Genomic DNA, 11,129 nt, shown 5'->3' on the forward strand with positions numbered 1-11,129 from the left:
CTAAATTAAAAAACTAAATTTTATCTTTATTTCTTTTTAAAAGTCTGTATTTGACGTTACTGCCGGCAGCTGAAGGAGATGAAACAATGTTGTCTGTTAGCAAAATATCTCATCAACCATCGAACGGATTTCAATGAAAGTCTAATACTGGTTAAGACGAACAATATGCATTCCTTTAAAATCTAATTTTTATTAATCAATTTAAAACAGATTAGAGTCCCTGTTTTTCTGTTTTGGAGAACAGTTTGGTTTTTCATCTTTAACCATCTCCTGTTCAGCTTCCTGCTGGACCGAACCTTTGTCCTGATGCTGTAAGACAATAATGAGGGAGGACAACCAGCCATCGTTGGTACCAATCACACTCTGCCGCTCTTTTATTTTTACTTTTTGCTGAGCTCGTGTAAAACCGTTTCAGCTTCTTTAACAGCAAAGTTGAGTCGTGCTCCATTGTTCGCAGCCATTGTTCTTCCTTCGCCTCGATAAATCAAAGTCAACTTTTATTCCACTTTCTTTTGTTTGTGAAGAAGGGTGAGATCTCGCCTTCAGTTGTCTAATGTGACCCACACACACACACACACACACACACACACGCTCAGAGGCACCTCTGCCAACCTGTGATCTGCCCACAGCAACTCTTTCTTTTTTTAAGCACCATCTCCTGGTTTAAAGGATTGACATCTGCTCTGAGGGACATTTTCCCCAACACTTCTTTTTACTGACACTTCACACACACACACACACACACAGTTTATTCTCTGGAGGTGCTGCTTGGAGTCAGGGAGATTTTTTACATTTAATAAAAATGATTCTTTTTAGTCTCTTTAAAGGTTTGTGTTTTTATTTTTAAACCACTGGGAAAAAAGATATTTACACTGAACTGGTACCAATGACATGCAAATAAATTATGACATTTGCCCAAAATTCCTGCTAATCTCACTAAGTGTCTTAATTGGATCACAATTTATTCTCTATTTTTATCTCCAATCAGGGACAATTCAGGTTCAAAGGTCACCAGTTTCTCCTAAAGGCCTCGTTTCACTGAGCTGGGAGCAGCTGATGAATTCACGAGTCTCCAGAACGTCTCCAGAATGATTCATGATTGTGGCAGGTTTCTCATCTTCCTCTCAGAAACACGAAGCCCTGTCACCTGACTTTCAGACATTTCTCTCCAAACAGCCACAGAGTCATCGTGGGGGCGTCTCCAAGTCGCCTCGAACCTGAACTGAACCCGTCTGAATTTTGCGGGAGGCATGTGTCGCTTCCTGCAGGGAGCTCTGCTCCGACAGAAAACATCCGAGGCAAATGTCCAGGTCTAAAAACGCTCAGAATAAACAAAAATTATAAAAATTATGAACCCAATCTGCCTGTCTTCATTTCTAAAGTCTACTCCAGGAGATTAAATCATGGAAGGAGTCGACAAGAAAATAATGTGCGTGACCAAGAATGCAGTTTTGCGAGTCATCCATACAAAAATAGGCCATGATTTACTTATTACAAAAGGAACTTCTTATATTTCTGAGCGATCTGGTTGAGTTTTCTCCACATCTCATAGAGACATCACATGTTTCCCTGCAGAGCTGCTGTGGACAAACACAGAGCAGAAAACAAAATTAAAAATTAAACTAACTGTAAAATATGAAGGAAAACAGTCCTGGTGTTCCTTTGAAACTCTCCCGTGCACACAAAGAGACACAAACACAAATTTATTCATTTCTTTGTGTTTGAGGAGGACAATAAAGAATAAGTCTGACTGTTTCAGCCCAGATCATGAAGCCGAACTGATCCGTAAACCTCTGCTGAAGCGTTCATCCACGCCGGAGATCACTGAAGGTTTTATCAGCTCATCGTCAGCTCTGGGTTCAAGTCCTGAAATGTTGTGTAGCGCTGCAAACAGGAAACACGTCAGGGTTCACTCCAGACTCAGTCATCAGGTGGATCAGATCTGCTGCTCGAATCTTTTAAGTCCTTCTGTTCCACATTCACTGGTTCTCCTTCAGGTTGTAGAAGCAGTAAAATTGTGAAGCAGAATGGTGGAGCTGTTTGGTTAAAGCTTGAAAACAACATTTAGAGTCGCCTCATGTGATCTGTTAGCAGTCAGAGCGTGGTTTCAATGACTCTCAGCTACTACCAGCTCAGCTCCGTCTGTAAAATGATTGTGTTGTAGCCACCTAAGGGTGGGACTGTGGGACGACTTCAAGTCTCAAACTTGGCTCAATATTGTGAGAAAATAAACGCTTTTCCACTGAGTGACCAGTGAGCCATGTGGAGCCAGATTTTATTTATTTATTTATTTGTTTACCACAGCCTGTTTTAGTGTGTATGGCTTCTGAAACTGTATTTATAATTTTGTTGTCCACCTCGGCTGGTTTTGTTCCCACTTGGCAGCTTCCCCCACGTTTTTGACTTCATCTACTGGAAATCTGCAGATATGGTTTTGTTTTCTAATAATTATCATTGGTGTGGTTTTTACACCTGGACAGTTCTTCTGCTCTGGTCTGGGAGGAGACCTGGGACCAGATCCAGAACATCTCCGGTCTGGGAACACCTTCAGATCCTCAGGAGGATCCGGACAGGGAAGTCTGGGTTTCCCTCCTGGATCAGGCTGATTAACCTTCAAATGTTACAACTTTTACACAAAGAATTCATATTTTTCTTTAAATTTACAATAAACAAAACTGTAAAAACATTTCAAATTTGAGAATCTGTTGTAAGATAAACTAATAAAAGTGCATTTACAGAAAATTTATTTGGATTTAAAAGTAATAACATTTTATAAATTACACACCAGCTGTTTTTGCCACTTTCACAGTAAATGTATTTATATATTATATATTAAATTACAGAGAACTCAAACTTCTGTCTGAACTGAAACTTTTCTTCGAGAGGCTGGATTTTTTAACTAAAACTTTAACACTTTGTTGTTTTTAAAAGATCCTTCAAAGCAAACAAAATGTGTCCAGATTAAAAAGAAGTGAAGGAATAAACCTACAGATCCTGAAAGGACAGGTTCTTCTCTGGCACGTTCTGAAAATGTCCACAACACGTGAAACTACACACTATGATCAAATCTAATAAATAATAATGTGCCTCATGAGACAATCAGTAAAACAATGAAAGTTTTTGTTGAAAACCTTCATCAGAGCAGAATTTGCTCTCCACCCATGTTCAGCTTCAGGGGGAATAAATGATAAAGACATCAAGTGTTTTTTTCCTGTGATGTAATTTCATGAAAATTGAAAATGAGTCTCATCTTTTTCTTCTATTGTCCTTCGTGTGATGAGCTGAAGAAGAACCCTGCGGCATAATTGCCTCAGTGTCTGCTTATTTGCCTCAAATGGATGATAATGAAATACTCCAGAAGATGGCCTGCGTGCTAATTTTAGAATGTGGGAAATAGTGGGAACATATTCAGAGCCGTCTGCAGGAACCCGGAGTGAATCAGGTCCTCGGGCCTTCGGTTCAACTCATCATCAGAAGACTTTATAAAACCTGCAACAAGCTGACCTCGTGTTCCTGTTTGACCCGTTCTCATGTAGAAACAATCTGACCTGAGTTGAAGGAGAGTTTCTGATCTGAGAAACTCTTCCTGGAATTAAAGGCCAAGCATTTCTTAAAGAAATGCTTATCGCCCGCCACCTTTCATGAAGAACTTTTAGACTAAAATCAACTTAAATGATGAAGTTTTGATCAAACTCTCTGAGGTATCAGGCTCAGATTAACCTCTCAGCTACTACCACAGCATTTTAGCTCAATATCTGTAAATCTGACTGAGTGAGTCATCTTTGTGCTCTTTAAGGTCCTGTGGCGGCCATCTTGAGTGGGGCTGACTCCAAACGTTGGTGGATAATAACATGATCTCCCCTCATGTGTAGAAATACACTGCATAGATTTTCATTTTACAGATTAACCATTTTAAACATCAAACATGAACACATGATCCAGTTTAAAGGTTTTATTTATTACCTAAAAACGCATTTTTAGACTAAATAAACACATTAAACTTCTTAAATAGGATTAAATAATCCATCACATGTTCATTGTGATACAAAAGGACTAAACTAGAAGCACTCTGAGATCACAAACCTGCTCCTCGACCACGGAGTCAATAAAACATTGTAGGAGGCGGATCGTGATCCCGATCAGCACCAGAATTTAATCATTTATTCTTTGTGAAAACCTCAACATGTCCTGGAAATATCTTCAAAATCAGTTTATTACTTTCTGAGTAATCTTGTGCACAAACAAACAAACAAACACAACTAAAGACACATTCATCCTTGGTGGAGGTGAAAAAATAAAATGATGACCATAAAAAAACTCATTTTAAAAACTAAAAGCATCATAAGAAGATAAGAACAGGCTGGAAGCTGTCAGCAGCATCTGAAAAAGAACAATGTTTCTGAAGGCGTTGAAGAGATCTCCATGTGTTTTTATATTTGCAAATAAAGTTAAATATTTTGAAAAAAAAAAAGTCTTGGCAGCCATCTGCTGAATGAGCTGAACGTTTTGAAATATGAGCAGCTAAAATAAAATGTGCAGAAGTCAGGTAACAAAACAACCAGGTTTGGCTGCTGACTCAACCACATTATTATCATTAAATTAAACTCAAATAATCACCTGGCCATAAAGAAACACTGACACACATATTAGACTGTTTTTAAATAATAATAAACACGTTCAGCTCCTTGAATTAAATAAAAAGGAACATATTTAGATGTTTGCATGCATGCTGGTCTGACGGCAGCACAAACAAACAGCTTGGACCCTTTTTTAATGCAGCAGCTGGTTTTTCTTTAAGCCTCAGAGTCATTTCTCATTGCGTGCATCTGCACCGAGGTCAGACATATTTACCAGGCTGCTTTAGGAATTCCATCGGAATCACGCGTTCCGTGACCTGAATGCCGCCGTGCACGGCAGAAAGGTCGCCTGTAATTGAAAGTGTGACATTGAAAAGGCAGGACAGAGGGGTAATTAATGTGCTGGCCTGCTGCTCAAACATGGACCCATCCTGCCCCCTGCTGGCCGCAGCTGTCCATGTTCTGCTGCGTGTGCTGGAGACCAGGCAAACATTCTGACCTTTGACCCCTCCGAACCTTTCACTTCTGGAAACATGAGGCCCAGAAGCTGCTCCGGGGGTCAGCAGGTCCTGACTCTGACATTTCAGGCGACTGGAAGACCTCACAGGTGTTTTTAACGCCCTGACAGTCATAAATTCTTTTAAAATCAGAAAGAGGACAGAATTATTCCTCTCAAACCTCAGTCGGCCCGAACCTGGTTCTGGTTCTGCTGGAGGTTTGAGTCTTTCCTTCCCGCTGTTGCCTTCATGCTGCTCAGGATGGGAGACTGAGACGAAGTGGAGATTCAATCTGCTTCCTTAGATAGAAAACTTTACTAAACATCTTTTATAATGTTTGTAAATGTTTCTGATATATATATTTATATATATATGAATTGAACTTGAATCATGTCGACCATCAGAAACAGTTTTTATCAGCCGGAGTCAAAAGCCAGGCGATAATGTTTTTGCTTATGTGTTTTTTTTCTGTCTGTTAGTAAAATATCTCATGAACTGCTGGGCAGATTTTAATGAAACTCTCAGAACGTCATCACTGGATGAACGTCTGCAACTGAATAACTGACTCAAGATGGCCGCTACAGCAAACTTATCTTAGCAAACACAAAAGAAACTATAATTCAGTCAGTTTTTCTGATACTGAGCTGAGGTTGAGTGTGGTCGTAGCTGAGAGTCGTCCACAACACGTTCTCTGAGCTCTGAACTTTATGTTTGGGAGGTTTTTTTTTTTAAGGTTTGACCTACTTTCTCAGAACAACATGATCCGAGTAACTCTGCATGAAAGGCAGACGGTGACATGCATTCATTCAAGAAATGCTTTAATTAAAATATGTTTTAGTTTCAACAAGATGAAAATCCTAAAACCGAACTGTTTGATTGTAATTAGTGAGAAATTGTTTGATTAAAATCTGAAGATATAACCTTTAAAAGCAGATTAAAGTTCTCTGTGGAGGTTTTGAAGAGGTTTTGTTTCGACACAAACAAAATGTTCTTTTGACATCTGATGTTTCTGAGCAGACAGAAAGCTGCAGGTCAGTAAACTTTCCACTGAGCGATAAAACAAGATGTCTCATTTTTCATATCAGAGGTCTTATCAGACCAACAACCACTGAAATAATTTATGGTTACAGAATGTTAAAGTCAAGTTCTCTACTCCTGGAATTACATCATTTTCCTAAAAGCTGAAGTAAGCATGAAATAAAAGGGTTTTAAACTCCCACAGTCACTGATCAGCTGCTCCGTCACATGATGGAGAAACAGCAGCTGGATTAAAAAAAACAAATATACAGCAACTCTCAAAGCTGAAACCAAAAAGGCTGTTTAATTTGAATCAAACAAGCTGAACTTTGATATTTAAACAAAAAGAAAACTATAAATTTCTATGAAGGCAGTTTGGTTTCTGAATTTAAATTTTTCACCTGATGAGCCTTGAATGTAAAACAGTCCAGTCAGCAGATTATCAAGCTTTTCTCACACATCAGGACACGTTGAAGAACCTAAACAGTTTTTATTCTAATTAAAACTAGAAGCACTCGGAGAACACAAACCTCCGCCTAAAACAAAGGGTCATTAAAGGATTGTAGGAGCCGGATTGTTCATCCGATCACCATGAAAAGATTTATCTGTTCTGTGTAACAACCTCAACAATTCCTGAAAATTTCATTAAAATCCATTCATTTCTTTTTGAGTAATCTTGTAGACAAACAAACAAACAAACAGGAAACATAACCTCCTTGGTGGGGATCGATAAATGAACAAAGGTCAAAGGTCGCTGCTTACCCCTCTGATTGTAAAACTCTGGTTTGATTTTAGGACAAAGCCTAAAAGTCAATCACCTTACAAAAAAACTGGATTTATTTAAAATTTAAAAAGTTTTCCTTAGAGAGTGCATTTAGGAAGGGGGTGGAACAGATACATGGTGTCAGCACAGATAGAAACCCAGGCTTGGTCGTCCTCCCTTCCTGCTCAGCTGTCACACGTAACGTTGCTCCGCAGCTGACTGGTATTTAGGGAACTGTCTGCAACCATTAAAGGGCAAAAAAAAGTTTCAACATGTGGTATTTGGTTGTGTGAATGTCATCAGATATGAAAATGAACTTCCAACGCATTCAGATCACATTTCAGTGAAGAAATGTGTTTTTTTTTCTTTCTTGCAGTGTTGAGTCACCGATGAGCCAACAGCCCAGTGAGGTTCTGGTTTTAGTGACGTCTCTTCGTGGTTCCGTCTATTTCCTGGTTAAATGTTTAAATCTGCTGAATGGAGGAGTTTATTACAGACCTGCTCAGAATAAACATGACTAAACTGTCACGTCTGTCTTAATTTAACTTCCCCTCTCTGAGTGTGTTGCTCGATGATGCCGTTCTGTGACGACACTCAGGTTGTCCTTGACCTCCTTCACTCCCGACAGGAACCTGAACCTAACGGGCTCTTATCGGCCGCACCTTCAGCCCTCCACCAATCAGCTCTCAGATCCAGGGCACACCGCCACATGTTGGACCCAAACAAAGGTGCAGGGAGTTGAAACATGTGCTCTTGTTTTGATGAAGTGTGTAAAGCTGCTGTTTTTCGTTGATATCAGCACCTGGACTTTGTCCGCACTCGATAAAAGCAGGGGAACAGTCCCACTGCCAACGATTAACCCTTATCACAGGAAATCAGTGCGTACTAATTCTACTGGATCACATCTGTTCAATGGAGTTTAACTTTTAGACTTATGAATTCTAGGAATTATTTATAATCAGCAAAGACAAGACAATTTAAACAGTTCATTTAGATTTTCATCGATTGAATTAATAAACAATCATGATCATAAATAAAATAAAACATCTCCAGTTAATAAACTTCTTCATCTCTACTTTGACACTAAAACAGGTTGACAGCAGGGACACCATGAGGCTGGAGACAGAACTGCAGCACTGCTTTAGCAGCTTCAGGTCAGTTTATTCTTCCACCAAATCGTACTTTTGGTCATAATGTACCCGAACATTTAGGTCATGAAGAGGAGCTGTCTGCTACCTCCACGTTTACATCCTGATTAATGGAGTAAATGTCAGAAATTAAGTTTTTGAATTCTTATTATTCCTCATCTGAGCTTTCAGGGCTGTAGCTCTGATGTTTTCTGTCAGAGGAAAGCTACAAACAACAAGACTCAGATCCCCTGAGAACATCCGCAAACATTTTGAGACATTTTGGAGACTCCTTCATGATTTGTGTTTGCCAGCTGGTCTCCAAATAGTCTGAACGCCGAATGACTGCTGAAGCTGAAACTGAGTTGGGAAAGTTAAGTCAAATAAATGCTACCAAAAACCTCAGCAGGGGTCAATAAAAACAGGAAATATTGTCTGAATGCTGAGTCAGCATTTAGACAATATGATAAGGTTAAAAATAAACTGTAACTATATAACCCCGGCATTAAATGAATCAGTAATTCTCTCTAATTCTGCACCGAATCAGGCTGGTTGGTTATCCTGAGTTCAGCTGCAGGTCTGAGCTCAGACTCCGTCATCAGAGAGCAGAAACCTGACACACAGGTATGAGCTGCAGCGTCAGCAGACCAACATCCAACCAGCAGCTCAGGTGGCTCAAAGATAAATAAATCAAATTTAACATTTTAAAACCAGTGAAGCACATGTAAACTAATAAAACATAAGGAAAAAGATTTCAGGTAACCTTCTGAGGTCAAAGAAAACAAAAGTCAAGTTGGATTTTAGGAGTTTTTGCTTCCTGTTCTGCAGCAGTCAGTTAATATTTAACTGACATAAAAACAAAGGCTGGAAGACGGGTTAAAATATTAACTTGATAAATGTCATTAGCATGGTTTATGTCTAATATTAGTTCTCTTATTTAACTGATCTGAACCATTAAAACAGAGTCAGTTTGACCAAAGAGGTTCAGATCAGGGCTCAGATCGGTCCAGTGTTTGGTTCTGACCCATTCTTGGTGTTCTGGGTCATTATCCTGTTGGACACATGAGCTGAGACTGAGACATCTGGCTCCACAAAGCCTTGATAGTCTTGAGGTTTCATTGGACTCAGAACAGAACCGAGCCTCCTCCATGTCCCCCTGTAGGTTCAGGGTTCTGTTCTGGTTCTGGTTTGGGTCTGTGGATACAGAGCTGATGGGACATGTTGTCAAAAAGCTCCAGTTTTGTCTCCCAGAATGTTGGTCTCATTTACTGCCGGCGCCAACGGGTCAATAAAGATTTATTTTATCGTTACAGGAAAAGGAAACGTCTCAGAAACGGTTCTTGACCCTTATGTTGTTTTTTAAGTTGAATTTCTTCAGAATAATTTCTAGTTTATGGTGTTCAAGATACTAAAAATGATAAGAAAGAAAGAAAAAAGTAACATCAATCTCTAAAAACCACACAAACATTTTTATTAATGTTTATCAAGTTTTTATTACTGCCTGCTGTCTTAAAAGGTAGGTAGGTGTCTGAGTTTGGTCTGTCTGTTAGCAAAACTAAACAACAACAACAAACAAAACTAAAAACTTTAAATTATAGAGCAGACCCTGGCTTTCATATGAACTGGGTGGAGTTTTAGGCTGCAGGTAAGCCCTGCAGGTAAACCACTTGTTTATTATTTACAGCAGAGCTTCTATATCTGGGACAAGTGAGGAGTGTTCGTGATTAAAGCTCTGAAACATTAACCTAAAGGATTTTTATGACGACTAAATGTTTACAGACAAGTTAACCCTTTCAGCTCCAGCGTCACACTTCAGTTTCCAGGGAAGAAACCGGAAGCAGCTCCATGTTTGTCGACATTTTCAGCCCATTTTGTCCAAACTCGGCTTTATGAAAAATGACATTTAAAGGTTGGAATCTGTCTCTGTCAGTGATGGAAGCACAGCTCAGAGTTTTTGTTTTAATTTCTTCTAATTGTTGAACCATCTGTGCTGCTTCGAGCTCATCAAACACTGACTATCATCTCTGATTATCATCATTTATATCATCAGACAAGAACAACAATTTATAGAATGAAATTAAACTGATTTATATTTGTGTGGTTCAGGATAAGGATTGTTGCTGGTTTATCTGCTTGTTCACAATAGTTTTGCTCTGAATTTGACCATTTTTCTTACCCCACATTGCAGCATTTATTATTTTAGCACTTTTCAAACAGTGGCACAGGCAAGGAAATAAAACAAGAGAGTATAAAAGATAAAAATAATGAAACTAGCAACCCTTGAAGTACATATCACTCTCTGCTTAAAATTTAAAATAAATATCTTGTGCAATCTCTTATTGTGATCTCGCATGTGATGGGGATGACTGTCAGCTACTACTACACCATATTATAGTTCAGTATCTATAAAACTGACTGACTGTAACCATTTCTGTCCATCAGTCCAGTGGTTTATGAGATATTGTATTAACAGACAGAACTGACTCCTTTTATTTAAAGCTTTAAACAAAAATCTCTTGTTTAGAATATGTGATACTGAACCAGGTAAGAACCAGGTACCTGGGAGTACCTGGGACACGGCTGTTTCTGTTTTTCTTCCATATGGTTTAATTAATTTCTTCATTAAAGATGACCTCAGGGGTTGAAATGTAGAAGGTTAAAGGTCATATTTAGGTCTAGGTTTGTTTTTCAGCTAAGTGCAGCTGTTTTTATCACCGCAGTGAGTACATGTTCTCATGTATCTGTCAGCTTCACTGCTGGAGGTGTTCGGTTCCCGTCCATAGGCGGAGGGCTCCGTCTATTTCCGCTTCTTCCCGGGACATGAGGCGGAGGACGGTCGGTTTCTGACTCCTGTAAGAAGATTCTCCGGGTTTTATGTCGAATCTGAGGCCCGGCCTGAGCTCTGCGGCTCGGCGTTTTCTCCTCATGGCTCATTTCCATGACGGCCTCCCCATTGGCTGCGCGGCTTCGAGACCTCGCGCCTGATTGGTCGGCCGGTCTGTCCCGCTGATTCCCATCTTTGTCCTGATTGGCCGCTGCGCTGAGCTGCGCGAGCCTTCTCCTTATCTGCTCGGGCAGTGTTTAAAATTGTATTTTTTTTTTTTTTCGTTTTTCTCAGAAAGGACAGAAGCCGGGACGGTATCGATTT

General features: G+C 39.6%; 1 protein-coding gene across 1 annotated transcript in view; it reads left to right on the forward strand.

The window, feature by feature from the left end:
* The first annotated feature begins 7,603 nt into the window (after nt 1-7,603).
* Nucleotides 7,604-11,129, forward strand: part of slc25a48 (solute carrier family 25 member 48) — a 15,052-nt gene continuing 11,526 nt past the window's right edge. The window contains exon 1 of the mRNA XM_037977534.1: nt 7,604-7,609. The gene's annotated coding sequence lies outside the window, so the exon portion shown is untranslated. The remainder of the gene's footprint in view (nt 7,610-11,129) is intronic.

This window comes from Kryptolebias marmoratus, linkage group LG9 (genome assembly GCF_001649575.2).
Source record: "Kryptolebias marmoratus isolate JLee-2015 linkage group LG9, ASM164957v2, whole genome shotgun sequence".
Classification (NCBI taxonomy): Eukaryota; Metazoa; Chordata; class Actinopteri; order Cyprinodontiformes; family Rivulidae; genus Kryptolebias; species Kryptolebias marmoratus.